Raw genomic sequence first — 25,679 nt, 5'->3', positions numbered from 1 at the left:
AGCACTACAGAAACGAGTGAGGCCATGTCGCGTTCTGCCGTCAGATTGCACGTAAAGGAGCAGTTGCACTTGTCGGGACACCGCTATGCGACCGGCAGTCGTGGCCGAGTGGTTAAGGCGTCTGACTAGAAATCAGATTCCCTCTGGGAGCGTAGGTTCGAGTCCTACCGACTGCGTTTCTTTTTTGTTTCAAGAGGTGAAGAACATCTCCAACGGAACCGTGAAATGAGCGAATACATGGGAAGCCCTGCGTTCGAGACGCTTGTGAATTTTACAGTTGTCCAGTGAGCGTCGACAAAACACGTAGCTCCTCCGCTGTAGCATATGAGACGTACAAACTGCTGCAATTTGACTTTACATCGTGTGTCAGCTTTCTTCGATAGTCTGTTACGAGCCTAGCGCAATGAGTTTATAGACAGCAGTCAGACGACGTTTAAATAGTAACAGCTCCACGCAACGATTACCCAACAGTAAAGGACATGAGGCAATGTGTCACTATACATAGTGGGAGGGGTGCTCACGTAAAGTGAGCCCGGATAGCTCAGTCGGTAGAGCATTAGGCTTTTAACCTAAGGGTCCAGGGTTCAAGTCCCTGTTCGGGCGGAAATTTTAATACTTTGGTAGCCGCACGTCTAGTAGCGGTGTAAGCACTACGGAAAAGAACGCAGCTACGCCGTTTCCTGGCACTGCAGTGCTTTAAACGGTAGCAGTTGCATGTGTCGCTAGGGTCTTGCGCTACTGGCAGTTGTGGCCGAGTGGTTAAGGCGTCTGACTCGAAATCAGATTCCCCCTGGGAGCGTAGGTTCGAATGCTACCGGCTGCGTGCGATTTTGCATTAAAACGAGCAGAAATTTTCACACACATGTGACCTGCGTGGGTGAATGCGGATCCAAACCAGTGACACCATCCTCAACAAGACGGAAATTTATGTTTAAGAATACTGTTTCGCGACGGCCGCTGTCTGTTGTGCCTATCGGTTCACCTCGCACGGACGCTAGTACTGCAGAAATCAGTCGCACGCCCACGAACGCGCCCCCGTCCTTTTGTCGCGCCGTCGCCGTGTTCGTGAGTACGCAGATGTGCTTGAAAGTGTAGGACAGAGCGAGCATTCATTTCTTCCTATGAGTCGCAATTCGATTCATTCGAGTGCGGCAAAAGCAGTGGTGCAGCGTTTCTTTTCTTAAGATCTCGCAGCTGCTTGTAAGTATGTCCATCGTTTAAGACGACACAAAACTAGCGTCAGCGGTGCGTCAGTGGGAAGTCGGTGAAGTCGCCATTGGAGCCATAAGCCAGCAATTACGACACGCGAGTCACTCGCACGCCATGCAGCATGTACTACAACGCTCGGCCGAGGGAGCGGATAGCTCAGTCGGTAGAGCGCTAGACCTTCAACCAAAGGTCCCGTGTTCAAGCCCCGTCCAGGCGAAAACTAATACACTGTCGTAACGGCTAACGTGCTGGCAACGAAAGCACTACAGAAACGAGTGAGGCCATGTCGCGTTCTGCCGTCAGATTGCATGTAAAGGAGCAGTTGCACTTGTCGGGACACCGCTATGCGACCGGCAGTCGTGGCCGAGTGGTTAAGGCGTCTGACTAGAAATCAGATTCCCTCTGGGAGCGTAGGTTCGAGTCCTACCGACTGCGTTTCTTTTTTGTGTCAAGAGGTGATGAACATCTCCAACGGAACCGTGAAATGAGCGAATACATGGGAAGCCCTGCGTTCGAGACGCTTGTGAATTTTACAGTTGTCCAGTGAGCGTCGACAAAACACGTAGCTCCTCCGCTGTAGCATATGAGACGTACAAACTGCTGCAATTTGACTTTACATCGTGTGTCAGCTTTCTTCGATAGTCTGTTACGAGCCTAGCGCAATGAGTTTATAGACAGCAGTCAGACGACGTTTAAATAGTAACAGCTCCACGCAACGATTACCCAACAGTAAAGGACATGAGGCAATGTGTCAGTATACGTAGTGGGAGGGGTGCTCACGTAATGTGAGGCCGGATAGCTCAGTCGGTAGAGCATTAGGCTTTTAACCTAAGGGTCCAGGGTTCAAGTCCCTGTTCGGGCGGAAATTTTAATACTTTGGTAGCCGCACGTCTAGTAGCGGTGTAAGCACTACGGAAAAGAACGCAGCTACGCCGTTTCCTGGCACTGCAGTGCTTTAAACGGTAGCAGTTGCATGTGTCGCTAGGGTCTTGCGCTACTGGCAGTTGTGGCCGAGTGGTTAAGGCGTCTGACTCGAAATCAGATTCCCCCTGGGAGCGTAGGTTCGAATGCTACCGGCTGCGTGCGATTTTGCATTAAAACGAGCAGAAATTTTCACACACATGTGACCTGCGTGGGTGAATGCGGATCCAAACCAGTGACACCATCCTCAACAAGACGGAAATTTATGTTTAAGAATACTGTTTCGCGACGGCCGCTGTCTGTTGTGCCTATCGGTTCACCTCGCACGGACGCTAGTACTGCAGAAATCAGTCGCACGCCCACGAACGCGCCCCCGTCCTTTTGTCGCGCCGTCGCCGTGTTCGTGAGTACGCAGATGTGCTTGAAAGTGTAGGACAGAGCGAGCATTCATTTCTTCCTATGAGTCGCAATTCGATTCATTCGAGTGCGGCAAAAGCAGTGGTGCAGCGTTTCTTTTCTTAAGATCTCGCAGCTGCTTGTAAGTATGTCCATCGTTTAAGACGACACAAAACTAGCGTCAGCGGTGCGTCAGTGGGAAGTCGGTGAAGTCGCCATTGGAGCCATAAGCCAGCAATTACGACACGCGAGTCACTCGCACGCCATGCAGCATGTACTACAACGCTCGGCCGAGGGAGCGGATAGCTCAGTCGGTAGAGCGCTAGACCTTCAACCAAAGGTCCCGTGTTCAAGCCCCGTCCAGGCGAAAACTAATACACTGTCGTAACGGCTAACGTGCTGGCAACGAAAGCACTACAGAAACGAGTGAGGCCATGTCGCGTTCTGCCGTCAGATTGCATGTAAAGGAGCAGTTGCACTTGTCGGGACACCGCTATGCGACCGGCAGTCGTGGCCGAGTGGTTAAGGCGTCTGACTAGAAATCAGATTCCCTCTGGGAGCGTAGGTTCGAGTCCTACCGACTGCGTTTCTTTTTTGTGTCAAGAGGTGATGAACATCTCCAACGGAACCGTGAAATGAGCGAATACATGGGAAGCCCTGCGTTCGAGACGCTTGTGAATTTTACAGTTGTCCAGTGAGCGTCGACAAAACACGTAGCTCCTCCGCTGTAGCATATGAGACGTACAAACTGCTGCAATTTGACTTTACATCGTGTGTCAGCTTTCTTCGATAGTCTGTTACGAGCCTAGCGCAATGAGTTTATAGACAGCAGTCAGACGACGTTTAAATAGTAACAGCTCCACGCAACGATTACCCAACAGTAAAGGACATGAGGCAATGTGTCAGTATACGTAGTGGGAGGGGTGCTCACGTAATGTGAGCCCGGATAGCTCAGTCGGTAGAGCATTAGGCTTTTAACCTAAGGGTCCAGGGTTCAAGTCCCTGTTCGGGCGGAAATTTTAATACTTTGGTAGCCGCACGTCTAGTAGCGGTGTAAGCACTACGGAAAAGAACGCAGCTACGCCGTTTCCTGGCACTGCAGTGCTTTAAACGGTAGCAGTTGCATGTGTCGCTAGGGTCTTGCGCTACTGGCAGTTGTGGCCGAGTGGTTAAGGCGTCTGACTCGAAATCAGATTCCCCCTGGGAGCGTAGGTTCGAATGCTACCGGCTGCGTGCGATTTTGCATTAAAACGAGCAGAAATTTTCACACACATGTGACCTGCGTGGGTGAATGCGGATCCAAACCAGTGACACCATCCTCAACAAGACGGAAATTTATGTTTAAGAATACTGTTTCGCGACGGCCGCTGTCTGTTGTGCCTATCGGTTCACCTCGCACGGACGCTAGTACTGCAGAAATCAGTCGCACGCCCACGAACGCGCCCCCGTCCTTTTGTCGCGCCGTCGCCGTGTTCGTGAGTACGCAGATGTGCTTGAAAGTGTAGGACAGAGCGAGCATTCATTTCTTCCTATGAGTCGCAATTCGATTCATTCGAGTGCGGCAAAAGCAGTGGTGCAGCGTTTCTTTTCTTAAGATCTCGCAGCTGCTTGTAAGTATGTCCATCGTTTAAGACGACACAAAACTAGCGTCAGCGGTGCGTCAGTGGGAAGTCGGTGAAGTCGCCATTGGAGCCATAAGCCAGCAATTACGACACGCGAGTCACTCGCACGCCATGCAGCATGTACTACAACGCTCGGCCGAGGGAGCGGATAGCTCAGTCGGTAGAGCGCTAGACCTTCAACCAAAGGTCCCGTGTTCAAGCCCCGTCCAGGCGAAAACTAATACACTGTCGTAACGGCTAACGTGCTGGCAACGAAAGCACTACAGAAACGAGTGAGGCCATGTCGCGTTCTGCCGTCAGATTGCATGTAAAGGAGCAGTTGCACTTGTCGGGACACCGCTATGCGACCGGCAGTCGTGGCCGAGTGGTTAAGGCGTCTGACTAGAAATCAGATTCCCTCTGGGAGCGTAGGTTCGAGTCCTACCGACTGCGTTTCTTTTTTGTGTCAAGAGGTGATGAACATCTCCAACGGAACCGTGAAATGAGCGAATACATGGGAAGCCCTGCGTTCGAGACGCTTGTGAATTTTACAGTTGTCCAGTGAGCGTCGACAAAACACGTAGCTCCTCCGCTGTAGCATATGAGACGTACAAACTGCTGCAATTTGACTTTACATCGTGTGTCAGCTTTCTTCGATAGTCTGTTACGAGCCTAGCGCAATGAGTTTATAGACAGCAGTCAGACGACGTTTAAATAGTAACAGCTCCACGCAACGATTACCCAACAGTAAAGGACATGAGGCAATGTGTCAGTATACGTAGTGGGAGGGGTGCTCACGTAATGTGAGCCCGGATAGCTCAGTCGGTAGAGCATTAGGCTTTTAACCTAAGGGTCCAGGGTTCAAGTCCCTGTTCGGGCGGAAATTTTAATACTTTGGTAGCCGCACGTCTAGTAGCGGTGTAAGCACTACGGAAAAGAACGCAGCTACGCCGTTTCCTGGCACTGCAGTGCTTTAAACGGTAGCAGTTGCATGTGTCGCTAGGGTCTTGCGCTACTGGCAGTTGTGGCCGAGTGGTTAAGGCGTCTGACTCGAAATCAGATTCCCCCTGGGAGCGTAGGTTCGAATGCTACCGGCTGCGTGCGATTTTGCATTAAAACGAGCAGAAATTTTCACACACATGTGACCTGCGTGGGTGAATGCGGATCCAAACCAGTGACACCATCCTCAACAAGACGGAAATTTATGTTTAAGAATACTGTTTCGCGACGGCCGCTGTCTGTTGTGCCTATCGGTTCACCTCGCACGGACGCTAGTACTGCAGAAATCAGTCGCACGCCCACGAACGCGCCCCCGTCCTTTTGTCGCGCCGTCGCCGTGTTCGTGAGTACGCAGATGTGCTTGAAAGTGTAGGACAGAGCGAGCATTCATTTCTTCCTATGAGTCGCAATTCGATTCATTCGAGTGCGGCAAAAGCAGTGGTGCAGCGTTTCTTTTCTTAAGATCTCGCAGCTGCTTGTAAGTATGTCCATCGTTTAAGACGACACAAAACTAGCGTCAGCGGTGCGTCAGTGGGAAGTCGGTGAAGTCGCCATTGGAGCCATAAGCCAGCAATTACGACACGCGAGTCACTCGCACGCCATGCAGCATGTACTACAACGCTCGGCCGAGGGAGCGGATAGCTCAGTCGGTAGAGCGCTAGACCTTCAACCAAAGGTCCCGTGTTCAAGCCCCGTCCAGGCGAAAACTAATACACTGTCGTAACGGCTAACGTGCTGGCAACGAAAGCACTACAGAAACGAGTGAGGCCATGTCGCGTTCTGCCGTCAGATTGCATGTAAAGGAGCAGTTGCACTTGTCGGGACACCGCTATGCGACCGGCAGTCGTGGCCGAGTGGTTAAGGCGTCTGACTAGAAATCAGATTCCCTCTGGGAGCGTAGGTTCGAGTCCTACCGACTGCGTTTCTTTTTTGTGTCAAGAGGTGATGAACATCTCCAACGGAACCGTGAAATGAGCGAATACATGGGAAGCCCTGCGTTCGAGACGCTTGTGAATTTTACAGTTGTCCAGTGAGCGTCGACAAAACACGTAGCTCCTCCGCTGTAGCATATGAGACGTACAAACTGCTGCAATTTGACTTTACATCGTGTGTCAGCTTTCTTCGATAGTCTGTTACGAGCCTAGCGCAATGAGTTTATAGACAGCAGTCAGACGACGTTTAAATAGTAACAGCTCCACGCAACGATTACCCAACAGTAAAGGACATGAGGCAATGTGTCAGTATACGTAGTGGGAGGGGTGCTCACGTAATGTGAGCCCGGATAGCTCAGTCGGTAGAGCATTAGGCTTTTAACCTAAGGGTCCAGGGTTCAAGTCCCTGTTCGGGCGGAAATTTTAATACTTTGGTAGCCGCACGTCTAGTAGCGGTGTAAGCACTACGGAAAAGAACGCAGCTACGCCGTTTCCTGGCACTGCAGTGCTTTAAACGGTAGCAGTTGCATGTGTCGCTAGGGTCTTGCGCTACTGGCAGTTGTGGCCGAGTGGTTAAGGCGTCTGACTCGAAATCAGATTCCCCCTGGGAGCGTAGGTTCGAATGCTACCGGCTGCGTGCGATTTTGCATTAAAACGAGCAGAAATTTTCACACACATGTGACCTGCGTGGGTGAATGCGGATCCAAACCAGTGACACCATCCTCAACAAGACGGAAATTTATGTTTAAGAATACTGTTTCGCGACGGCCGCTGTCTGTTGTGCCTATCGGTTCACCTCGCACGGACGCTAGTACTGCAGAAATCAGTCGCACGCCCACGAACGCGCCCCCGTCCTTTTGTCGCGCCGTCGCCGTGTTCGTGAGTACGCAGATGTGCTTGAAAGTGTAGGACAGAGCGAGCATTCATTTCTTCCTATGAGTCGCAATTCGATTCATTCGAGTGCGGCAAAAGCAGTGGTGCAGCGTTTCTTTTCTTAAGATCTCGCAGCTGCTTGTAAGTATGTCCATCGTTTAAGACGACACAAAACTAGCGTCAGCGGTGCGTCAGTGGGAAGTCGGTGAAGTCGCCATTGGAGCCATAAGCCAGCAATTACGACACGCGAGTCACTCGCACGCCATGCAGCATGTACTACAACGCTCGGCCGAGGGAGCGGATAGCTCAGTCGGTAGAGCGCTAGACCTTCAACCAAAGGTCCCGTGTTCAAGCCCCGTCCAGGCGAAAACTAATACACTGTCGTAACGGCTAACGTGCTGGCAACGAAAGCACTACAGAAACGAGTGAGGCCATGTCGCGTTCTGCCGTCAGATTGCATGTAAAGGAGCAGTTGCACTTGTCGGGACACCGCTATGCGACCGGCAGTCGTGGCCGAGTGGTTAAGGCGTCTGACTAGAAATCAGATTCCCTCTGGGAGCGTAGGTTCGAGTCCTACCGACTGCGTTTCTTTTTTGTGTCAAGAGGTGATGAACATCTCCAACGGAACCGTGAAATGAGCGAATACATGGGAAGCCCTGCGTTCGAGACGCTTGTGAATTTTACAGTTGTCCAGTGAGCGTCGACAAAACACGTAGCTCCTCCGCTGTAGCATATGAGACGTACAAACTGCTGCAATTTGACTTTACATCGTGTGTCAGCTTTCTTCGATAGTCTGTTACGAGCCTAGCGCAATGAGTTTATAGACAGCAGTCAGACGACGTTTAAATAGTAACAGCTCCACGCAACGATTACCCAACAGTAAAGGACATGAGGCAATGTGTCAGTATACGTAGTGGGAGGGGTGCTCACGTAATGTGAGCCCGGATAGCTCAGTCGGTAGAGCATTAGGCTTTTAACCTAAGGGTCCAGGGTTCAAGTCCCTGTTCGGGCGGAAATTTTAATACTTTGGTAGCCGCACGTCTAGTAGCGGTGTAAGCACTACGGAAAAGAACGCAGCTACGCCGTTTCCTGGCACTGCAGTGCTTTAAACGGTAGCAGTTGCATGTGTCGCTAGGGTCTTGCGCTACTGGCAGTTGTGGCCGAGTGGTTAAGGCGTCTGACTCGAAATCAGATTCCCCCTGGGAGCGTAGGTTCGAATGCTACCGGCTGCGTGCGATTTTGCATTAAAACGAGCAGAAATTTTCACACACATGTGACCTGCGTGGGTGAATGCGGATCCAAACCAGTGACACCATCCTCAACAAGACGGAAATTTATGTTTAAGAATACTGTTTCGCGACGGCCGCTGTCTGTTGTGCCTATCGGTTCACCTCGCACGGACGCTAGTACTGCAGAAATCAGTCGCACGCCCACGAACGCGCCCCCGTCCTTTTGTCGCGCCGTCGCCGTGTTCGTGAGTACGCAGATGTGCTTGAAAGTGTAGGACAGAGCGAGCATTCATTTCTTCCTATGAGTCGCAATTCGATTCATTCGAGTGCGGCAAAAGCAGTGGTGCAGCGTTTCTTTTCTTAAGATCTCGCAGCTGCTTGTAAGTATGTCCATCGTTTAAGACGACACAAAACTAGCGTCAGCGGTGCGTCAGTGGGAAGTCGGTGAAGTCGCCATTGGAGCCATAAGCCAGCAATTACGACACGCGAGTCACTCGCACGCCATGCAGCATGTACTACAACGCTCGGCCGAGGGAGCGGATAGCTCAGTCGGTAGAGCGCTAGACCTTCAACCAAAGGTCCCGTGTTCAAGCCCCGTCCAGGCGAAAACTAATACACTGTCGTAACGGCTAACGTGCTGGCAACGAAAGCACTACAGAAACGAGTGAGGCCATGTCGCGTTCTGCCGTCAGATTGCATGTAAAGGAGCAGTTGCACTTGTCGGGACACCGCTATGCGACCGGCAGTCGTGGCCGAGTGGTTAAGGCGTCTGACTAGAAATCAGATTCCCTCTGGGAGCGTAGGTTCGAGTCCTACCGACTGCGTTTCTTTTTTGTGTCAAGAGGTGATGAACATCTCCAACGGAACCGTGAAATGAGCGAATACATGGGAAGCCCTGCGTTCGAGACGCTTGTGAATTTTACAGTTGTCCAGTGAGCGTCGACAAAACACGTAGCTCCTCCGCTGTAGCATATGAGACGTACAAACTGCTGCAATTTGACTTTACATCGTGTGTCAGCTTTCTTCGATAGTCTGTTACGAGCCTAGCGCAATGAGTTTATAGACAGCAGTCAGACGACGTTTAAATAGTAACAGCTCCACGCAACGATTACCCAACAGTAAAGGACATGAGGCAATGTGTCAGTATACGTAGTGGGAGGGGTGCTCACGTAATGTGAGCCCGGATAGCTCAGTCGGTAGAGCATTAGGCTTTTAACCTAAGGGTCCAGGGTTCAAGTCCCTGTTCGGGCGGAAATTTTAATACTTTGGTAGCCGCACGTCTAGTAGCGGTGTAAGCACTACGGAAAAGAACGCAGCTACGCCGTTTCCTGGCACTGCAGTGCTTTAAACGGTAGCAGTTGCATGTGTCGCTAGGGTCTTGCGCTACTGGCAGTTGTGGCCGAGTGGTTAAGGCGTCTGACTCGAAATCAGATTCCCCCTGGGAGCGTAGGTTCGAATGCTACCGGCTGCGTGCGATTTTGCATTAAAACGAGCAGAAATTTTCACACACATGTGACCTGCGTGGGTGAATGCGGATCCAAACCAGTGACACCATCCTCAACAAGACGGAAATTTATGTTTAAGAATACTGTTTCGCGACGGCCGCTGTCTGTTGTGCCTATCGGTTCACCTCGCACGGACGCTAGTACTGCAGAAATCAGTCGCACGCCCACGAACGCGCCCCCGTCCTTTTGTCGCGCCGTCGCCGTGTTCGTGAGTACGCAGATGTGCTTGAAAGTGTAGGACAGAGCGAGCATTCATTTCTTCCTATGAGTCGCAATTCGATTCATTCGAGTGCGGCAAAAGCAGTGGTGCAGCGTTTCTTTTCTTAAGATCTCGCAGCTGCTTGTAAGTATGTCCATCGTTTAAGACGACACAAAACTAGCGTCAGCGGTGCGTCAGTGGGAAGTCGGTGAAGTCGCCATTGGAGCCATAAGCCAGCAATTACGACACGCGAGTCACTCGCACGCCATGCAGCATGTACTACAACGCTCGGCCGAGGGAGCGGATAGCTCAGTCGGTAGAGCGCTAGACCTTCAACCAAAGGTCCCGTGTTCAAGCCCCGTCCAGGCGAAAACTAATACACTGTCGTAACGGCTAACGTGCTGGCAACGAAAGCACTACAGAAACGAGTGAGGCCATGTCGCGTTCTGCCGTCAGATTGCATGTAAAGGAGCAGTTGCACTTGTCGGGACACCGCTATGCGACCGGCAGTCGTGGCCGAGTGGTTAAGGCGTCTGACTAGAAATCAGATTCCCTCTGGGAGCGTAGGTTCGAGTCCTACCGACTGCGTTTCTTTTTTGTGTCAAGAGGTGATGAACATCTCCAACGGAACCGTGAAATGAGCGAATACATGGGAAGCCCTGCGTTCGAGACGCTTGTGAATTTTACAGTTGTCCAGTGAGCGTCGACAAAACACGTAGCTCCTCCGCTGTAGCATATGAGACGTACAAACTGCTGCAATTTGACTTTACATCGTGTGTCAGCTTTCTTCGATAGTCTGTTACGAGCCTAGCGCAATGAGTTTATAGACAGCAGTCAGACGACGTTTAAATAGTAACAGCTCCACGCAACGATTACCCAACAGTAAAGGACATGAGGCAATGTGTCAGTATACGTAGTGGGAGGGGTGCTCACGTAATGTGAGCCCGGATAGCTCAGTCGGTAGAGCATTAGGCTTTTAAACTAAGGGTCCGGGGTTCAAGTCCCTGTTCGGGCGGAAATTTTAATACTTTGGTAGCCGCACGTCTAGTAGCGGTGTAAGCACTACGGAAAAGAACGCAGCTACGCCGTTTCCTGGCACTGCAGAGCTTTAAACGGTAGCAGTTGCATGTGTCGCTAGGGTCTTGCGCTACTGGCAGTCGTGGCCGAGTGGTTAAGGCGTCTGACTCGAAATCAGATTCCCCCTGGGAGCGTAGGTTCGAATCCTACCGGCTGCGTGCGATTTTGCATTAAAACGAGCAGAAATTTTCGCACACATGTGACATGCGTGGGTGAATGCGGATCCAAACCAGTGACACCATTCTCAACAAGACGGAAATTTATGTTTAAGAATACTGTTTCGCGACGGCCGCTGTCTGTTGTGCCTATCGGTTCACCTCGCACGGACGCTAGTACTGCAGAAATCAGTCGCACGCCCACGAACGCGCCCCCGTCCTTTTGTCGCGCCGTCGCCGTGTTCGTGAGTACGCAGATGTGCTTGAAAGTGTAGGACAGAGCGAGCATTCATTTCTTCCTATGAGTCGCAATTCGATTCATTCGAGTGCGGCAAAAGCAGTGGTGCAGCGTTTCTTTTCTTAAGATCTCGCAGCTGCTTGTAAGTATGTCCATCGTTTAAGACGACACAAAACTAGCGTCAGCGGTGCGTCAGTGGGAAGTCGGTGAAGTCGCCATTGGAGCCATAAGCCAGCAATTACGACACGCGAGTCACTCGCACGCCATGCAGCATGTACTACAACGCTCGGCCGAGGGAGCGGATAGCTCAGTCGGTAGAGCGCTAGACCTTCAACCAAAGGTCCCGTGTTCAAGCCCCGTCCAGGCGAAAACTAATACACTGTCGTAACGGCTAACGTGCTGGCAACGAAAGCACTACAGAAACGAGTGAGGCCATGTCGCGTTCTGCCGTCAGATTGCATGTAAAGGAGCAGTTGCACTTGTCGGGACACCGCTATGCGACCGGCAGTCGTGGCCGAGTGGTTAAGGCGTCTGACTAGAAATCAGATCCCCTCTGGGAGCGTAGGTTCGAGTCCTACCGACTGCGTTTCTTTTTTGTGTCAAGAGGTGATGAACATCTCCAACGGAACCGTGAAATGAGCGAATACATGGGAAGCCCTGCGTTCGAGACGCTTGTGAATTTTACAGTTGTCCAGTGAGCGTCGACAAAACACGTAGCTCCTCCGCTGTAGCATATGAGACGTACAAACTGCTGCAATTTGACTTTACATCGTGTGTCAGCTTTCTTCGATAGTCTGTTACGAGCCTAGCGCAATGAGTTTATAGACAGCAGTCAGACGACGTTTAAATAGTAACAGCTCCACGCAACGATTACCCAACAGTAAAGGACATGAGGCAATGTGTCAGTATACGTAGTGGGAGGGGTGCTCACGTAATGTGAGCCCGGATAGCTCAGTCGGTAGAGCATTAGGCTTTTAAACTAAGGGTCCGGGGTTCAAGTCCCTGTTCGGGCGGAAATTTTAATACTTTGGTAGCCGCACGTCTAGTAGCGGTGTAAGCACTACGGAAAAGAACGCAGCTACGCCGTTTCCTGGCACTGCAGAGCTTTAAACGGTAGCAGTTGCATGTGTCGCTAGGGTCTTGCGCTACTGGCAGTCGTGGCCGAGTGGTTAAGGCGTCTGACTCGAAATCAGATTCCCCCTGGGAGCGTAGGTTCGAATCCTACCGGCTGCGTGCGATTTTGCATTAAAACGAGCAGAAATTTTCGCACACATGTGACATGCGTGGGTGAATGCGGATCCAAACCAGTGACACCATTCTCAACAAGACGGAAATTTATGTTTAAGAATACTGTTTCGCGACGGCCGCTGTCTGTTGTGCCTATCGGTTCACCTCGCACGGACGCTAGTACTGCAGAAATCAGTCGCACGCCCACGAACGCGCCCCCGTCCTTTTGTCGCGCCGTCGCCGTGTTCGTGAGTACGCAGATGTGCTTGAAAGTGTAGGACAGAGCGAGCATTCATTTCTTCCTATGAGTCGCAATTCGATTCATTCGAGTGCGGCAAAAGCAGTGGTGCAGCGTTTCTTTTCTTAAGATCTCGCAGCTGCTTGTAAGTATGTCCATCGTTTAAGACGACACAAAACTAGCGTCAGCGGTGCGTCAGTGGGAAGTCGGTGAAGTCGCCATTGGAGCCATAAGCCAGCAATTACGACACGCGAGTCACTCGCACGCCATGCAGCATGTACTACAACGCTCGGCCGAGGGAGCGGATAGCTCAGTCGGTAGAGCGCTAGACCTTCAACCAAAGGTCCCGTGTTCAAGCCCCGTCCAGGCGAAAACTAATACACTGTCGTAACGGCTAACGTGCTGGCAACGAAAGCACTACAGAAACGAGTGAGGCCATGTCGCGTTCTGCCGTCAGATTGCATGTAAAGGAGCAGTTGCACTTGTCGGGACACCGCTATGCGACCGGCAGTCGTGGCCGAGTGGTTAAGGCGTCTGACTAGAAATCAGATTCCCTCTGGGAGCGTAGGTTCGAGTCCTACCGACTGCGTTTCTTTTTTGTGTCAAGAGGTGATGAACATCTCCAACGGAACCGTGAAATGAGCGAATACATGGGAAGCCCTGCGTTCGAGACGCTTGTGAATTTTACAGTTGTCCAGTGAGCGTCGACAAAACACGTAGCTCCTCCGCTGTAGCATATGAGACGTACAAACTGCTGCAATTTGACTTTACATCGTGTGTCAGCTTTCTTCGATAGTCTGTTACGAGCCTAGCGCAATGAGTTTATAGACAGCAGTCAGACGACGTTTAAATAGTAACAGCTCCACGCAACGATTACCCAACAGTAAAGGACATGAGGCAATGTGTCAGTATACGTAGTGGGAGGGGTGCTCACGTAATGTGAGCCCGGATAGCTCAGTCGGTAGAGCATTAGGCTTTTAACCTAAGGGTCCAGGGTTCAAGTCCCTGTTCGGGCGGAAATTTTAATACTTTGGTAGCCGCACGTCTAGTAGCGGTGTAAGCACTACGGAAAAGAACGCAGCTACGCCGTTTCCTGGCACTGCAGTGCTTTAAACGGTAGCAGTTGCATGTGTCGCTAGGGTCTTGCGCTACTGGCAGTTGTGGCCGAGTGGTTAAGGCGTCTGACTCGAAATCAGATTCCCCCTGGGAGCGTAGGTTCGAATGCTACCGGCTGCGTGCGATTTTGCATTAAAACGAGCAGAAATTTTCACACACATGTGACCTGCGTGGGTGAATGCGGATCCAAACCAGTGACACCATCCTCAACAAGACGGAAATTTATGTTTAAGAATACTGTTTCGCGACGGCCGCTGTCTGTTGTGCCTATCGGTTCACCTCGCACGGACGCTAGTACTGCAGAAATCAGTCGCACGCCCACGAACGCGCCCCCGTCCTTTTGTCGCGCCGTCGCCGTGTTCGTGAGTACGCAGATGTGCTTGAAAGTGTAGGACAGAGCGAGCATTCATTTCTTCCTATGAGTCGCAATTCGATTCATTCGAGTGCGGCAAAAGCAGTGGTGCAGCGTTTCTTTTCTTAAGATCTCGCAGCTGCTTGTAAGTATGTCCATCGTTTAAGACGACACAAAACTAGCGTCAGCGGTGCGTCAGTGGGAAGTCGGTGAAGTCGCCATTGGAGCCATAAGCCAGCAATTACGACACGCGAGTCACTCGCACGCCATGCAGCATGTACTACAACGCTCGGCCGAGGGAGCGGATAGCTCAGTCGGTAGAGCGCTAGACCTTCAACCAAAGGTCCCGTGTTCAAGCCCCGTCCAGGCGAAAACTAATACACTGTCGTAACGGCTAACGTGCTGGCAACGAAAGCACTACAGAAACGAGTGAGGCCATGTCGCGTTCTGCCGTCAGATTGCATGTAAAGGAGCAGTTGCACTTGTCGGGACACCGCTATGCGACCGGCAGTCGTGGCCGAGTGGTTAAGGCGTCTGACTAGAAATCAGATTCCCTCTGGGAGCGTAGGTTCGAGTCCTACCGACTGCGTTTCTTTTTTGTGTCAAGAGGTGATGAACATCTCCAACGGAACCGTGAAATGAGCGAATACATGGGAAGCCCTGCGTTCGAGACGCTTGTGAATTTTACAGTTGTCCAGTGAGCGTCGACAAAACACGTAGCTCCTCCGCTGTAGCATATGAGACGTACAAACTGCTGCAATTTGACTTTACATCGTGTGTCAGCTTTCTTCGATAGTCTGTTACGAGCCTAGCGCAATGAGTTTATAGACAGCAGTCAGACGACGTTTAAATAGTAACAGCTCCACGCAACGATTACCCAACAGTAAAGGACATGAGGCAATGTGTCAGTATACGTAGTGGGAGGGGTGCTCACGTAATGTGAGCCCGGATAGCTCAGTCGGTAGAGCATTAGGCTTTTAACCTAAGGGTCCAGGGTTCAAGTCCCTGTTCGGGCGGAAATTTTAATACTTTGGTAGCCGCACGTCTAGTAGCGGTGTAAGCACTACGGAAAAGAACGCAGCTACGCCGTTTCCTGGCACTGCAGTGCTTTAAACGGTAGCAGTTGCATGTGTCGCTAGGGTCTTGCGCTACTGGCAGTTGTGGCCGAGTGGTTAAGGCGTCTGACTCGAAATCAGATTCCCCCTGGGAGCGTAGGTTCGAATGCTACCGGCTGCGTGCGATTTTGCATTAAAACGAGCAGAAATTTTCACACACATGTGACCTGCGTGGGTGAATGCGGATCCAAACCAGTGACACCATCCTCAACAAGACGGAAATTTATGTTTAAGAATACTGTTTCGCGACGGCCGCTGTCTGTTGTGCCTATCGGTTCACCTCGCACGGACGCTAGTACTGCAGAAATCAGTCGCACGCCCACGAACGCGCCCCCGTCCTTTTGTCGCGCCGTCGCCGTGTTCGTGAGTACGCAGATGTGCTTGAAAGTGTAGGACAGAGCGAGCATTCATTTCTTCCTATGAGTCGCAATTCGATTCATTCGAGTGCGGCAAAAGCAGTGGTGCAGCGTTTCTTTTCTTAAGATCTCGCAGCTGCTTGTAAGTATGTCCATCGTTTAAGACGACACAAAACTAGCGTCAGCGGTGCGTCAGTGGGAAGTCGGTGAAGTCGCCATTGGAGCCATAAGCCAGCAATTACGACACGCGAGTCACTCGCACGCCATGCAGCATGTACTACAACGCTCGGCCGAGGGAGCGGATAGCTCAGTCGGTAGAGCGCTAGACCTTCAACCAAAGGTCCCGTGTTCAAGCCCCGTCCAGGCGAAAACTAATACACTGTCGTAACGGCTAACGTGCTGGCAACGAAAGCACTACAGAAACGAGTGAGGCCATGTCGCGTTCTGCCGTCAGATTGCATGTAAAGGAGCAGTTGCACTTGTCGGGACACCGCTATGCGACCGGCAGTCGTGGCCGAGTGGTTAAGGCGTCTGACTAGAAATCAGATTCCCTCTGGGAGCGTAGGTTCGAGTCCTACCGACTGCGTTTCTTTTTTGTGTCAAGAGGTGATGAACATCTCCAACGGAACCGTGAAATGAGCGAATACATGGGAAGCCCTGCGTTCGAGACGCTTGTGAATTTTACAGTTGTCCAGTGAGCGTCGACAAAACACGTAGCTCCTCCGCTGTAGCATATGAGACGTACAAACTGCTGCAATTTGACTTTACATCGTGTGTCAGCTTTCTTCGATAGTCTGTTACGAGCCTAGCGCAATGAGTTTATAGACAGCAGTCAGACGACGTTTAAATAGTAACAGCTCCACGCAACGATTACCCAACAGTAAAGGACATGAGGCAATGTGTCAGTATACGTAGTGGGAGGGGTGCTCACGTAATGTGAGCCCGGATAGCTCAGTCGGTAGAGCATTAGGCTTTTAACCTAAGGGTCCAGGGTTCAAGTCCCTGTTCGGGCGGAAATTTTAATACTTTGGTAGCCGCACGTCTAGTAGCGGTGTAAGCACTACGGAAAAGAACGCAGCTACGCCGTTTCCTGGCACTGCAGTGCTTTAAACGGTAGCAGTTGCATGTGTCGCTAGGGTCTTGCGCTACTGGCAGTTGTGGCCGAGTGGTTAAGGCGTCTGACTCGAAATCAGATTCCCCCTGGGAGCGTAGGTTCGAATGCTACCGGCTGCGTGCGATTTTGCATTAAAACGAGCAGAAATTTTCACACACATGTGACCTGCGTGGGTGAATGCGGATCCAAACCAGTGACACCATCCTCAACAAGACGGAAATTTATGTTTAAGAATACTGTTTCGCGACGGCCGCTGTCTGTTGTGCCTATCGGTTCACCTCGCACGGACGCTAGTACTGCAGAAATCAGTCGCACGCCCACGAACGCGCCCCCGTCCTTTTGTCGCGCCGTCGCCGTGTTCGTGAGTACGCAGATGTGCTTGAAAGTGTAGGACAGAGCGAGCATTCATTTCTTCCTATGAGTCGCAATTCGATTCATTCGAGTGCGGCAAAAGCAGTGGTGCAGCGTTTCTTTTCTTAAGATCTCGCAGCTGCTTGTAAGTATGTCCATCGTTTAAGACGACACAAAACTAGCGTCAGCGGTGCGTCAGTGGGAAGTCGGTGAAGTCGCCATTGGAGCCATAAGCCAGCAATTACGACACGCGAGTCACTCGCACGCCATGCAGCATGTACTACAACGCTCGGCCGAGGGAGCGGATAGCTCAGTCGGTAGAGCGCTAGACCTTCAACCAAAGGTCCCGTGTTCAAGCCCCGTCCAGGCGAAAACTAATACACTGTCGTAACGGCTAACGTGCTGGCAACGAAAGCACTACAGAAACGAGTGAGGCCATGTCGCGTTCTGCCGTCAGATTGCATGTAAAGGAGCAGTTGCACTTGTCGGGACACCGCTATGCGACCGGCAGTCGTGGCCGAGTGGTTAAGGCGTCTGACTAGAAATCAGATTCCCTCTGGGAGCGTAGGTTCGAGTCCTACCGACTGCGTTTCTTTTTTGTGTCAAGAGGTGATGAACATCTCCAACGGAACCGTGAAATGAGCGAATACATGGGAAGCCCTGCGTTCGAGACGCTTGTGAATTTTACAGTTGTCCAGTGAGCGTCGACAAAACACGTAGCTCCTCCGCTGTAGCATATGAGACGTACAAACTGCTGCAATTTGACTTTACATCGTGTGTCAGCTTTCTTCGATAGTCTGTTACGAGCCTAGCGCAATGAGTTTATAGACAGCAGTCAGACGACGTTTAAATAGTAACAGCTCCACGCAACGATTACCCAACAGTAAAGGACATGAGGCAATGTGTCAGTATACGTAGTGGGAGGGGTGCTCACGTAATGTGAGCCCGGATAGCTCAGTCGGTAGAGCATTAGGCTTTTAAACTAAGGGTCCGGGGTTCAAGTCCCTGTTCGGGCGGAAATTTTAATACTTTGGTAGCCGCACGTCTAGTAGCGGTGTAAGCACTACGGAAAAGAACGCAGCTACGCCGTTTCCTGGCACTGCAGAGCTTTAAACGGTAGCAGTTGCATGTGTCGCTAGGGTCTTGCGCTACTGGCAGTCGTGGCCGAGTGGTTAAGGCGTCTGACTCGAAATCAGATTCCCCCTGGGAGCGTAGGTTCGAATCCTACCGGCTGCGTGCGATTTTGCATTAAAACGAGCAGAAATTTTCGCACACATGTGACATGCGTGGGTGAATGCGGATCCAAACCAGTGACACCATTCTCAACAAGACGGAAATTTATGTTTAAGAATACTGTTTCGCGACGGCCGCTGTCTGTTGTGCCTATCGGTTCACCTCGCACGGACGCTAGTACTGCAGAAATCAGTCGCACGCCCACGAACGCGCCCCCGTCCTTTTGTCGCGCCGTCGCCGTGTTCGTGAGTACGCAGATGTGCTTGAAAGTGTAGGACAGAGCGAGCATTCATTTCTTCCTATGAGTCGCAATTCGATTCATTCGAGTGCGGCAAAAGCAGTGGTGCAGCGTTTCTTTTCTTAAGATCTCGCAGCTGCTTGTAAGTATGTCCATCGTTTAAGACGACACAAAACTAGCGTCAGCGGTGCGTCAGTGGGAAGTCGGTGAAGTCGCCATTGGAGCCATAAGCCAGCAATTACGACACGCGAGTCACTCGCACGCCATGCAGCATGTACTACAACGCTCGGCCGAGGGAGCGGATAGCTCAGTCGGTAGAGCGCTAGACCTTCAACCAAAGGTCCCGTGTTCAAGCCCCGTCCAGGCGAAAACTAATACACTGTCGTAACGGCTAACGTGCTGGCAACGAAAGCACTACAGAAACGAGTGAGGCCATGTCGCGTTCTGCCGTCAGATTGCATGTAAAGGAGCAGTTGCACTTGTCGGGACACCGCTATGCGACCGGCAGTCGTGGCCGAGTGGTTAAGGCGTCTGACTAGAAATCAGATTCCCTCTGGGAGCGTAGGTTCGAGTCCTACCGACTGCGTTTCTTTTTTGTGTCAAGAGGTGATGAACATCTCCAACGGAACCGTGAAATGAGCGAATACATGGGAAGCCCTGCGTTCGAGACGCTTGTGAATTTTACAGTTGTCCAGTGAGCGTCGACAAAACACGTAGCTCCTCCGCTGTAGCATATGAGACGTACAAACTGCTGCAATTTGACTTTACATCGTGTGTCAGCTTTCTTCGATAGTCTGTTACGAGCCTAGCGCAATGAGTTTATAGACAGCAGTCAGACGACGTTTAAATAGTAACAGCTCCACGCAACGATTACCCAACAGTAAAGGACATGAGGCAATGTGTCAGTATACGTAGTGGGAGGGGTGCTCACGTAATGTGAGCCCGGATAGCTCAGTCGGTAGAGCATTAGGCTTTTAACCTAAGGGTCCAGGGTTCAAGTCCCTGTTCGGGCGGAAATTTTAATACTTTGGTAGCCGCACGTCTAGTAGCGGTGTAAGCACTACGGAAAAGAACGCAGCTACGCCGTTTCCTGGCACTGCAGTGCTTTAAACGGTAGCAGTTGCATGTGTCGCTAGGGTCTTGCGCTACTGGCAGTTGTGGCCGAGTGGTTAAGGCGTCTGACTCGAAATCAGATTCCCCCTGGGAGCGTAGGTTCGAATGCTACCGGCTGCGTGCGATTTTGCATTAAAACGAGCAGAAATTTTCACACACATGTGACCTGCGTGGGTGAATGCGGATCCAAACCAGTGACACCATCCTCAACAAGACGGAAATTTATGTTTAAGAATACTGTTTCGCGACGGCCGCTGTCTGTTGTGCCTATCGGTTCACCTCGCACGGACGCTAGTACTGCAGAAATCAGTCGCACGCCCACGAACGCGCCCCCGTCCTTTTGTCGCGCCGTCGCCGTGTTCGTGAGTACGCAGATGTGCTTGAAAGTGTAGGACAGAGCGAGCATTCATTTCTTCCTATGAGTCGCAATTCGATTCATTCGAGTGCGGCAAAAGCAGTGGTGCAGCGTTTCTTTTCTTAAGATCTCGCAGCTGCTTGTAAGTATGTCCATCGTTTAAGACGACACAAAACTAGCGTCAGCGGTGCGTCAGTGGGAAGTCGGTGAAGTCGCCATTGGAGCCATAAGCCAGCAATTACGACACGCGAGTCACTCGCACGCCATGCAGCATGTACTACAACGCTCGGCCGAGGGAGCGGATAGCTCAGTCGGTAGAGCGCTAGACCTTCAACCAAAGGTCCCGTGTTCAAGCCCCGTCCAGGCGAAAACTAATACACTGTCGTAACGGCTAACGTGCTGGCAACGAAAGCACTACAGAAACGAGTGAGGCCATGTCGCGTTCTGCCGTCAGATTGCATGTAAAGGAGCAGTTGCACTTGTCGGGACACCGCTATGCGACCGGCAGTCGTGGCCGAGTGGTTAAGGCGTCTGACTAGAAATCAGATTCCCTCTGGGAGCGTAGGTTCGAGTCCTACCGACTGCGTTTCTTTTTTGTGTCAAGAGGTGATGAACATCTCCAACGGAACCGTGAAATGAGCGAATACATGGGAAGCCCTGCGTTCGAGACGCTTGTGAATTTTACAGTTGTCCAGTGAGCGTCGACAAAACACGTAGCTCCTCCGCTGTAGCATATGAGACGTACAAACTGCTGCAATTTGACTTTACATCGTGTGTCAGCTTTCTTCGATAGTCTGTTACGAGCCTAGCGCAATGAGTTTATAGACAGCAGTCAGACGACGTTTAAATAGTAACAGCTCCACGCAACGATTACCCAACAGTAAAGGACATGAGGCAATGTGTCAGTATACGTAGTGGGAGGGGTGCTCACGTAATGTGAGCCCGGATAGCTCAGTCGGTAGAGCATTAGGCTTTTAACCTAAGGGTCCAGGGTTCAAGTCCCTGTTCGGGCGGAAATTTTAATACTTTGGTAGCCGCACGTCTAGTAGCGGTGTAAGCACTACGGAAAAGAACGCAGCTACGCCGTTTCCTGGCACTGCAGTGCTTTAAACGGTAGCAGTTGCATGTGTCGCTAGGGTCTTGCGCTACTGGCAGTTGTGGCCGAGTGGTTAAGGCGTCTGACTCGAAATCAGATTCCCCCTGGGAGCGTAGGTTCGAATGCTACCGGCTGCGTGCGATTTTGCATTAAAACGAGCAGAAATTTTCACACACATGTGACCTGCGTGGGTGAATGCGGATCCAAACCAGTGACACCATCCTCAACAAGACGGAAATTTATGTTTAAGAATACTGTTTCGCGACGGCCGCTGTCTGTTGTGCCTATCGGTTCACCTCGCACGGACGCTAGTACTGCAGAAATCAGTCGCACGCCCACGAACGCGCCCCCGTCCTTTTGTCGCGCCGTCGCCGTGTTCGTGAGTACGCAGATGTGCTTGAAAGTGTAGGACAGAGCGAGCATTCATTTCTTCCTATGAGTCGCAATTCGATTCATTCGAGTGCGGCAAAAGCAGTGGTGCAGCGTTTCTTTTCTTAAGATCTCGCAGCTGCTTGTAAGTATGTCCATCGTTTAAGACGACACAAAACTAGCGTCAGCGGTGCGTCAGTGGGAAGTCGGTGAAGTCGCCATTGGAGCCATAAGCCAGCAATTACGACACGCGAGTCACTCGCACGCCATGCAGCATGTACTACAACGCTCGGCCGAGGGAGCGGATAGCTCAGTCGGTAGAGCGCTAGACCTTCAACCAAAGGTCCCGTGTTCAAGCCCCGTCCAGGCGAAAACTAATACACTGTCGTAACGGCTAACGTGCTGGCAACGAAAGCACTACAGAAACGAGTGAGGCCATGTCGCGTTCTGCCGTCAGATTGCATGTAAAGGAGCAGTTGCACTTGTCGGGACACCGCTATGCGACCGGCAGTCGTGGCCGAGTGGTTAAGGCGTCTGACTAGAAATCAGATTCCCTCTGGGAGCGTAGGTTCGAGTCCTACCGACTGCGTTTCTTTTTTGTGTCAAGAGGTGATGAACATCTCCAACGGAACCGTGAAATGAGCGAATACATGGGAAGCCCTGCGTTCGAGACGCTTGTGAATTTTACAGTTGTCCAGTGAGCGTCGACAAAACACGTAGCTCCTCCGCTGTAGCATATGAGACGTACAAACTGCTGCAATTTGACTTTACATCGTGTGTCAGCTTTCTTCGATAGTCTGTTACGAGCCTAGCGCAATGAGTTTATAGACAGCAGTCAGACGACGTTTAAATAGTAACAGCTCCACGCAACGATTACCCAACAGTAAAGGACATGAGGCAATGTGTCAGTATACGTAGTGGGAGGGGTGCTCACGTAATGTGAGCCCGGATAGCTCAGTCGGTAGAGCATTAGGCTTTTAACCTAAGGGTCCAGGGTTCAAGTCCCTGTTCGGGCGGAAATTTTAATACTTTGGTAGCCGCACGTCTAGTAGCGGTGTAAGCACTACGGAAAAGAACGCAGCTACGCCGTTTCCTGGCACTGCAGTGCTTTAAACGGTAGCAGTTGCATGTGTCGCTAGGGTCTTGCGCTACTGGCAGTTGTGGCCGAGTGGTTAAGGCGTCTGACTCGAAATCAGATTCCCCCTGGGAGCGTAGGTTCGAATGCTACCGGCTGCGTGCGATTTTGCATTAAAACGAGCAGAAATTTTCACACACATGTGACCTGCGTGGGTGAATGCGGATCCAAACCAGTGACACCATCCTCAACAAGACGGAAATTTATGTTTAAGAATACTGTTTCGCGACGGCCGCTGTCTGTTGTGCCTATCGGTTCACCTCGCACGGACGCTAGTACTGCAGAAATCAGTCGCACGCCCACGAACGCGCCCCCGTCCTTTTGTCGCGCCGTCGCCGTGTTCGTGAGTACGCAGATGTGCTTGAAAGTGTAGGACAGAGCGAGCATTCATTTCTTCCTATGAGTCGCAATTCGATTCATTCGAGTGCGGCAAAAGCAGTGGTGCAGCGTTTCTTTTCTTAAGATCTCGCAGCTGCTTGTAAGTATGTCCATCGTTTAAGACGACACAAAACTAGCGTCAGCGGTGCGTCAGTGGGAAGTCGGTGAAGTCGCCATTGGAGCCATAAGCCAGCAATTACGACACGCGAGTCACTCGCACGCCATGCAGCATGTACTACAACGCTCGGCCGAGGGAGCGGATAGCTCAGTCGGTAGAGCGCTAGACCTTCAACCAAAGGTCCCGTGTTCAAGCCCCGTCCAGGCGAAAACTAATACACTGTCGTAACGGCTAACGTGCTGGCAACGAAAGCACTACAGAAACGAGTGAGGCCATGTCGCGTTCTGCCGTCAGATTGCATGTAAAGGAGCAGTTGCACTTGTCGGGACACCGCTATGCGACCGGCAGTCGTGGCCGAGTGGTTAAGGCGTCTGACTAGAAATCAGATTCCCTCTGGGAGCGTAGGTTCGAGTCCTACCGACTGCGTTTCTTTTTTGTGTCAAGAGGTGATGAACATCTCCAACGGAACCGTGAAATGAGCGAATACATGGGAAGCCCTGCGTTCGAGACGCTTGTGAATTTTACAGTTGTCCAGTGAGCGTCGACAAAACACGTAGCTCCTCCGCTGTAGCATATGAGACGTACAAACTGCTGCAATTTGACTTTACATCGTGTGTCAGCTTTCTTCGATAGTCTGTTACGAGCCTAGCGCAATGAGTTTATAGACAGCAGTCAGACGACGTTTAAATAGTAACAGCTCCACGCAACGATTACCCAACAGTAAAGGACATGACTCAATGTGACAGTATACGTAGTGGGAGGGGTGCTCACGTAATGTGAGCCCGGATAGCTCAGTCGGTAGAGCATTAGGCTTTTAACCTAAGGGTCCGGGGTTCAAGTCCCTGTTCGGGCGGAAATTTTAATACTTTGGTAGCCGCACGTCTAGTAGCGGTGTAAGCACTACGGAAAAGAACGCAGCTACGCCGTTTCCTGGCACTGCAGTGCTTTAAACGGTAGCAGTTGCATGTGTCGCTAGGGTCTTGCGCTACTGGCAGTCGTGGCCGAGTGGTTAAGGCGTCTGACTCGAAATCAGATTCCCCCTGGGAGCGTAGGTTCGAATCCTACCGGCTGCGTGCGATTTTGCATTAAAACGAGCAGAAATTTTCGCACACATGTGACATGCGTGGGTGAATGCGGATCCAAACCAGTGACACCATTCTCAACAAGACGGAAATTTATGTTTAAGAATACTGTTTCGCGACGGCCGCTGTCTGTTGTGCCTATCGGTTCACCTCGCACGGACGCTAGTACTGCAGAAATCAGTCGCACGACCACGAACGCGCCCCCGTCCTTTTGTCGCGCCGTCGCCGTGTTCGTGAGTACGCAGATGTGCTTGAAAGTGTAGGACAGAGCGAGCATTCATTTCTTTCTATGAGTCGCAATTCGATTCATTCGAGTGCGGCAAAAGCAGTGGTGCAGCGTTTCTTTTCTTAAGATCTCGCAGCTGCTTGTAAGTATGTCCATCGTTTAAGACGACACAAAACTAGCGTCAGCGGTGCGTCAGTGGGAAGTCGGTGAAGTCGCCATTGGAGCCATAAGCCAGCAATTACGACACGCGAGTCACTCGCACGCCATGCACCATGTACTACAACGCTCGGCCGAGGGAGCGGATAGCTCAGTCGGTAGAGCGCTAGACCTTCAACCAAAGGTCCCGTGTTCAAGCCCCCGTCCAGGCGAAAACTAATACACTGTCGTAACGGCTAATGTGCTGGCAACGAAAGCACTACAGAAACGAGTGAGGCCATGTCGCGTTCTGCCGTCAGATTGCATGTAAAGGAGCAGTTGCACTTGTCGGGACCACGCTATGCGACCGGCAGTCGTGGCCGAGTGGTTAAGGCGTCTGACTAGAAGTCAGATTCCCTCTGGGAGCGTAGGTTCGAGTCCTACCGACTGCGTTTCTTTTTTGTGTCAAGAGGTGAAGAACATCACCAACGGAACCGTGAAATGAGCGAATACATGGGAAGCCCTGCGTTCGAGACGCTTGTGAATTTTACAGTTGTCCAGTGAGCGTCGACAATACACGTAGCTCCTCCGCTGTAGCATATGAGACGTACAAACTGCTGCAATTTGACTTTACATCGTGTGTCAGCTTTCTTCGATAGTCTGTTACGAGCCTAGCGCAATGAGTTTATAGACAGCAGTCAGACGACGTTTAAATAGTAACAGCTCCACGCAACGATTACCCAACAGTAAAGGACATGAGGCAATGTGTCAGTATACGTAGTGGGAGGGGTGCTCACGTAATGTGAGCCCGGATAGCTCAGTCGGTAGAGCATTAGGCTTTTAACCTAAGGGTCCGGGGTTCAAGTCCCTGTTCGGGCGGAAATTTTAATACTTTGGTAGCCGCACGTCTAGTAGCGGTGTAAGCACTACGGAAAAGAACGCAGCTACGCCGTTTCCTGGCACTGCAGTGCTTTAAACGGTAGCAGTTGCATGTGTCG

The 25,679-nt window shown here is 51.4% G+C and overlaps 53 non-coding genes across 53 annotated transcripts; all 53 read left to right on the top strand.

Moving 5' to 3' along the window:
• Nucleotides 1-94: 94 nt before the first annotated feature.
• Nucleotides 95-176, top strand: Trnas-aga. The gene has a single exon. It is a non-coding gene; the product is annotated as a tRNA-Ser (tRNA).
• Nucleotides 177-530: 354 nt separating this feature from the next.
• Nucleotides 531-603, top strand: Trnak-uuu. The gene has a single exon. It is a non-coding gene; the product is annotated as a tRNA-Lys (tRNA).
• Nucleotides 604-741: 138 nt separating this feature from the next.
• On the top strand, nt 742-823 carry Trnas-cga. The gene has a single exon. It is a non-coding gene; the product is annotated as a tRNA-Ser (tRNA).
• A 739-nt stretch (nt 824-1,562) lies between these two features.
• Trnas-aga lies at nt 1,563-1,644 on the top strand. The gene has a single exon. It is a non-coding gene; the product is annotated as a tRNA-Ser (tRNA).
• A 354-nt stretch (nt 1,645-1,998) lies between these two features.
• On the top strand, nt 1,999-2,071 carry Trnak-uuu. The gene has a single exon. It is a non-coding gene; the product is annotated as a tRNA-Lys (tRNA).
• A 138-nt stretch (nt 2,072-2,209) lies between these two features.
• Nucleotides 2,210-2,291, top strand: Trnas-cga. Its single transcript has one exon. It is a non-coding gene; the product is annotated as a tRNA-Ser (tRNA).
• A 739-nt stretch (nt 2,292-3,030) lies between these two features.
• Trnas-aga lies at nt 3,031-3,112 on the top strand. Its single transcript has one exon. It is a non-coding gene; the product is annotated as a tRNA-Ser (tRNA).
• Nucleotides 3,113-3,466: 354 nt separating this feature from the next.
• Trnak-uuu lies at nt 3,467-3,539 on the top strand. Its single transcript has one exon. It is a non-coding gene; the product is annotated as a tRNA-Lys (tRNA).
• Nucleotides 3,540-3,677: 138 nt separating this feature from the next.
• On the top strand, nt 3,678-3,759 carry Trnas-cga. The gene has a single exon. It is a non-coding gene; the product is annotated as a tRNA-Ser (tRNA).
• A 739-nt stretch (nt 3,760-4,498) lies between these two features.
• Trnas-aga lies at nt 4,499-4,580 on the top strand. The gene has a single exon. It is a non-coding gene; the product is annotated as a tRNA-Ser (tRNA).
• A 354-nt stretch (nt 4,581-4,934) lies between these two features.
• Nucleotides 4,935-5,007, top strand: Trnak-uuu. The gene has a single exon. It is a non-coding gene; the product is annotated as a tRNA-Lys (tRNA).
• A 138-nt stretch (nt 5,008-5,145) lies between these two features.
• Trnas-cga lies at nt 5,146-5,227 on the top strand. The gene has a single exon. It is a non-coding gene; the product is annotated as a tRNA-Ser (tRNA).
• Nucleotides 5,228-5,966: 739 nt separating this feature from the next.
• On the top strand, nt 5,967-6,048 carry Trnas-aga. Its single transcript has one exon. It is a non-coding gene; the product is annotated as a tRNA-Ser (tRNA).
• Nucleotides 6,049-6,402: 354 nt separating this feature from the next.
• Nucleotides 6,403-6,475, top strand: Trnak-uuu. Its single transcript has one exon. It is a non-coding gene; the product is annotated as a tRNA-Lys (tRNA).
• Nucleotides 6,476-6,613: 138 nt separating this feature from the next.
• Trnas-cga lies at nt 6,614-6,695 on the top strand. Its single transcript has one exon. It is a non-coding gene; the product is annotated as a tRNA-Ser (tRNA).
• A 739-nt stretch (nt 6,696-7,434) lies between these two features.
• Nucleotides 7,435-7,516, top strand: Trnas-aga. Its single transcript has one exon. It is a non-coding gene; the product is annotated as a tRNA-Ser (tRNA).
• Nucleotides 7,517-7,870: 354 nt separating this feature from the next.
• Trnak-uuu lies at nt 7,871-7,943 on the top strand. The gene has a single exon. It is a non-coding gene; the product is annotated as a tRNA-Lys (tRNA).
• A 138-nt stretch (nt 7,944-8,081) lies between these two features.
• Nucleotides 8,082-8,163, top strand: Trnas-cga. The gene has a single exon. It is a non-coding gene; the product is annotated as a tRNA-Ser (tRNA).
• Nucleotides 8,164-8,902: 739 nt separating this feature from the next.
• Nucleotides 8,903-8,984, top strand: Trnas-aga. Its single transcript has one exon. It is a non-coding gene; the product is annotated as a tRNA-Ser (tRNA).
• Nucleotides 8,985-9,338: 354 nt separating this feature from the next.
• Nucleotides 9,339-9,411, top strand: Trnak-uuu. Its single transcript has one exon. It is a non-coding gene; the product is annotated as a tRNA-Lys (tRNA).
• Nucleotides 9,412-9,549: 138 nt separating this feature from the next.
• Trnas-cga lies at nt 9,550-9,631 on the top strand. Its single transcript has one exon. It is a non-coding gene; the product is annotated as a tRNA-Ser (tRNA).
• Nucleotides 9,632-10,370: 739 nt separating this feature from the next.
• Nucleotides 10,371-10,452, top strand: Trnas-aga. Its single transcript has one exon. It is a non-coding gene; the product is annotated as a tRNA-Ser (tRNA).
• Nucleotides 10,453-10,806: 354 nt separating this feature from the next.
• Trnak-uuu lies at nt 10,807-10,879 on the top strand. Its single transcript has one exon. It is a non-coding gene; the product is annotated as a tRNA-Lys (tRNA).
• Nucleotides 10,880-11,017: 138 nt separating this feature from the next.
• Trnas-cga lies at nt 11,018-11,099 on the top strand. Its single transcript has one exon. It is a non-coding gene; the product is annotated as a tRNA-Ser (tRNA).
• Nucleotides 11,100-11,838: 739 nt separating this feature from the next.
• Trnas-aga lies at nt 11,839-11,920 on the top strand. The gene has a single exon. It is a non-coding gene; the product is annotated as a tRNA-Ser (tRNA).
• A 354-nt stretch (nt 11,921-12,274) lies between these two features.
• Trnak-uuu lies at nt 12,275-12,347 on the top strand. The gene has a single exon. It is a non-coding gene; the product is annotated as a tRNA-Lys (tRNA).
• A 138-nt stretch (nt 12,348-12,485) lies between these two features.
• Trnas-cga lies at nt 12,486-12,567 on the top strand. Its single transcript has one exon. It is a non-coding gene; the product is annotated as a tRNA-Ser (tRNA).
• A 739-nt stretch (nt 12,568-13,306) lies between these two features.
• Trnas-aga lies at nt 13,307-13,388 on the top strand. Its single transcript has one exon. It is a non-coding gene; the product is annotated as a tRNA-Ser (tRNA).
• Nucleotides 13,389-13,742: 354 nt separating this feature from the next.
• Trnak-uuu lies at nt 13,743-13,815 on the top strand. The gene has a single exon. It is a non-coding gene; the product is annotated as a tRNA-Lys (tRNA).
• Nucleotides 13,816-13,953: 138 nt separating this feature from the next.
• On the top strand, nt 13,954-14,035 carry Trnas-cga. The gene has a single exon. It is a non-coding gene; the product is annotated as a tRNA-Ser (tRNA).
• Nucleotides 14,036-14,774: 739 nt separating this feature from the next.
• On the top strand, nt 14,775-14,856 carry Trnas-aga. The gene has a single exon. It is a non-coding gene; the product is annotated as a tRNA-Ser (tRNA).
• A 354-nt stretch (nt 14,857-15,210) lies between these two features.
• Nucleotides 15,211-15,283, top strand: Trnak-uuu. The gene has a single exon. It is a non-coding gene; the product is annotated as a tRNA-Lys (tRNA).
• A 138-nt stretch (nt 15,284-15,421) lies between these two features.
• Nucleotides 15,422-15,503, top strand: Trnas-cga. Its single transcript has one exon. It is a non-coding gene; the product is annotated as a tRNA-Ser (tRNA).
• Nucleotides 15,504-16,242: 739 nt separating this feature from the next.
• Trnas-aga lies at nt 16,243-16,324 on the top strand. Its single transcript has one exon. It is a non-coding gene; the product is annotated as a tRNA-Ser (tRNA).
• Nucleotides 16,325-16,678: 354 nt separating this feature from the next.
• On the top strand, nt 16,679-16,751 carry Trnak-uuu. Its single transcript has one exon. It is a non-coding gene; the product is annotated as a tRNA-Lys (tRNA).
• A 138-nt stretch (nt 16,752-16,889) lies between these two features.
• On the top strand, nt 16,890-16,971 carry Trnas-cga. Its single transcript has one exon. It is a non-coding gene; the product is annotated as a tRNA-Ser (tRNA).
• A 739-nt stretch (nt 16,972-17,710) lies between these two features.
• Trnas-aga lies at nt 17,711-17,792 on the top strand. The gene has a single exon. It is a non-coding gene; the product is annotated as a tRNA-Ser (tRNA).
• A 354-nt stretch (nt 17,793-18,146) lies between these two features.
• Trnak-uuu lies at nt 18,147-18,219 on the top strand. Its single transcript has one exon. It is a non-coding gene; the product is annotated as a tRNA-Lys (tRNA).
• A 138-nt stretch (nt 18,220-18,357) lies between these two features.
• Trnas-cga lies at nt 18,358-18,439 on the top strand. The gene has a single exon. It is a non-coding gene; the product is annotated as a tRNA-Ser (tRNA).
• A 739-nt stretch (nt 18,440-19,178) lies between these two features.
• Nucleotides 19,179-19,260, top strand: Trnas-aga. The gene has a single exon. It is a non-coding gene; the product is annotated as a tRNA-Ser (tRNA).
• A 354-nt stretch (nt 19,261-19,614) lies between these two features.
• Nucleotides 19,615-19,687, top strand: Trnak-uuu. The gene has a single exon. It is a non-coding gene; the product is annotated as a tRNA-Lys (tRNA).
• A 138-nt stretch (nt 19,688-19,825) lies between these two features.
• Nucleotides 19,826-19,907, top strand: Trnas-cga. The gene has a single exon. It is a non-coding gene; the product is annotated as a tRNA-Ser (tRNA).
• A 739-nt stretch (nt 19,908-20,646) lies between these two features.
• Nucleotides 20,647-20,728, top strand: Trnas-aga. Its single transcript has one exon. It is a non-coding gene; the product is annotated as a tRNA-Ser (tRNA).
• Nucleotides 20,729-21,082: 354 nt separating this feature from the next.
• Trnak-uuu lies at nt 21,083-21,155 on the top strand. The gene has a single exon. It is a non-coding gene; the product is annotated as a tRNA-Lys (tRNA).
• A 138-nt stretch (nt 21,156-21,293) lies between these two features.
• Nucleotides 21,294-21,375, top strand: Trnas-cga. The gene has a single exon. It is a non-coding gene; the product is annotated as a tRNA-Ser (tRNA).
• A 739-nt stretch (nt 21,376-22,114) lies between these two features.
• On the top strand, nt 22,115-22,196 carry Trnas-aga. Its single transcript has one exon. It is a non-coding gene; the product is annotated as a tRNA-Ser (tRNA).
• A 354-nt stretch (nt 22,197-22,550) lies between these two features.
• On the top strand, nt 22,551-22,623 carry Trnak-uuu. Its single transcript has one exon. It is a non-coding gene; the product is annotated as a tRNA-Lys (tRNA).
• A 138-nt stretch (nt 22,624-22,761) lies between these two features.
• On the top strand, nt 22,762-22,843 carry Trnas-cga. Its single transcript has one exon. It is a non-coding gene; the product is annotated as a tRNA-Ser (tRNA).
• Nucleotides 22,844-23,582: 739 nt separating this feature from the next.
• Nucleotides 23,583-23,664, top strand: Trnas-aga. The gene has a single exon. It is a non-coding gene; the product is annotated as a tRNA-Ser (tRNA).
• A 354-nt stretch (nt 23,665-24,018) lies between these two features.
• On the top strand, nt 24,019-24,091 carry Trnak-uuu. The gene has a single exon. It is a non-coding gene; the product is annotated as a tRNA-Lys (tRNA).
• Nucleotides 24,092-24,229: 138 nt separating this feature from the next.
• On the top strand, nt 24,230-24,311 carry Trnas-cga. The gene has a single exon. It is a non-coding gene; the product is annotated as a tRNA-Ser (tRNA).
• A 740-nt stretch (nt 24,312-25,051) lies between these two features.
• Trnas-aga lies at nt 25,052-25,133 on the top strand. The gene has a single exon. It is a non-coding gene; the product is annotated as a tRNA-Ser (tRNA).
• Nucleotides 25,134-25,487: 354 nt separating this feature from the next.
• On the top strand, nt 25,488-25,560 carry Trnak-uuu. Its single transcript has one exon. It is a non-coding gene; the product is annotated as a tRNA-Lys (tRNA).
• The last annotated feature ends 119 nt before the right edge of the window (nt 25,561-25,679 follow it).

Source organism: Schistocerca americana, chromosome 3 (assembly GCF_021461395.2).
Source record: "Schistocerca americana isolate TAMUIC-IGC-003095 chromosome 3, iqSchAmer2.1, whole genome shotgun sequence".
Lineage (NCBI taxonomy): Eukaryota > Metazoa > Arthropoda > Insecta > Orthoptera > Acrididae > Schistocerca > Schistocerca americana.
The sequence above is the reverse complement of the archived record's forward strand: the minus strand, read 5'-3'. Positions and strand labels throughout refer to the sequence as shown.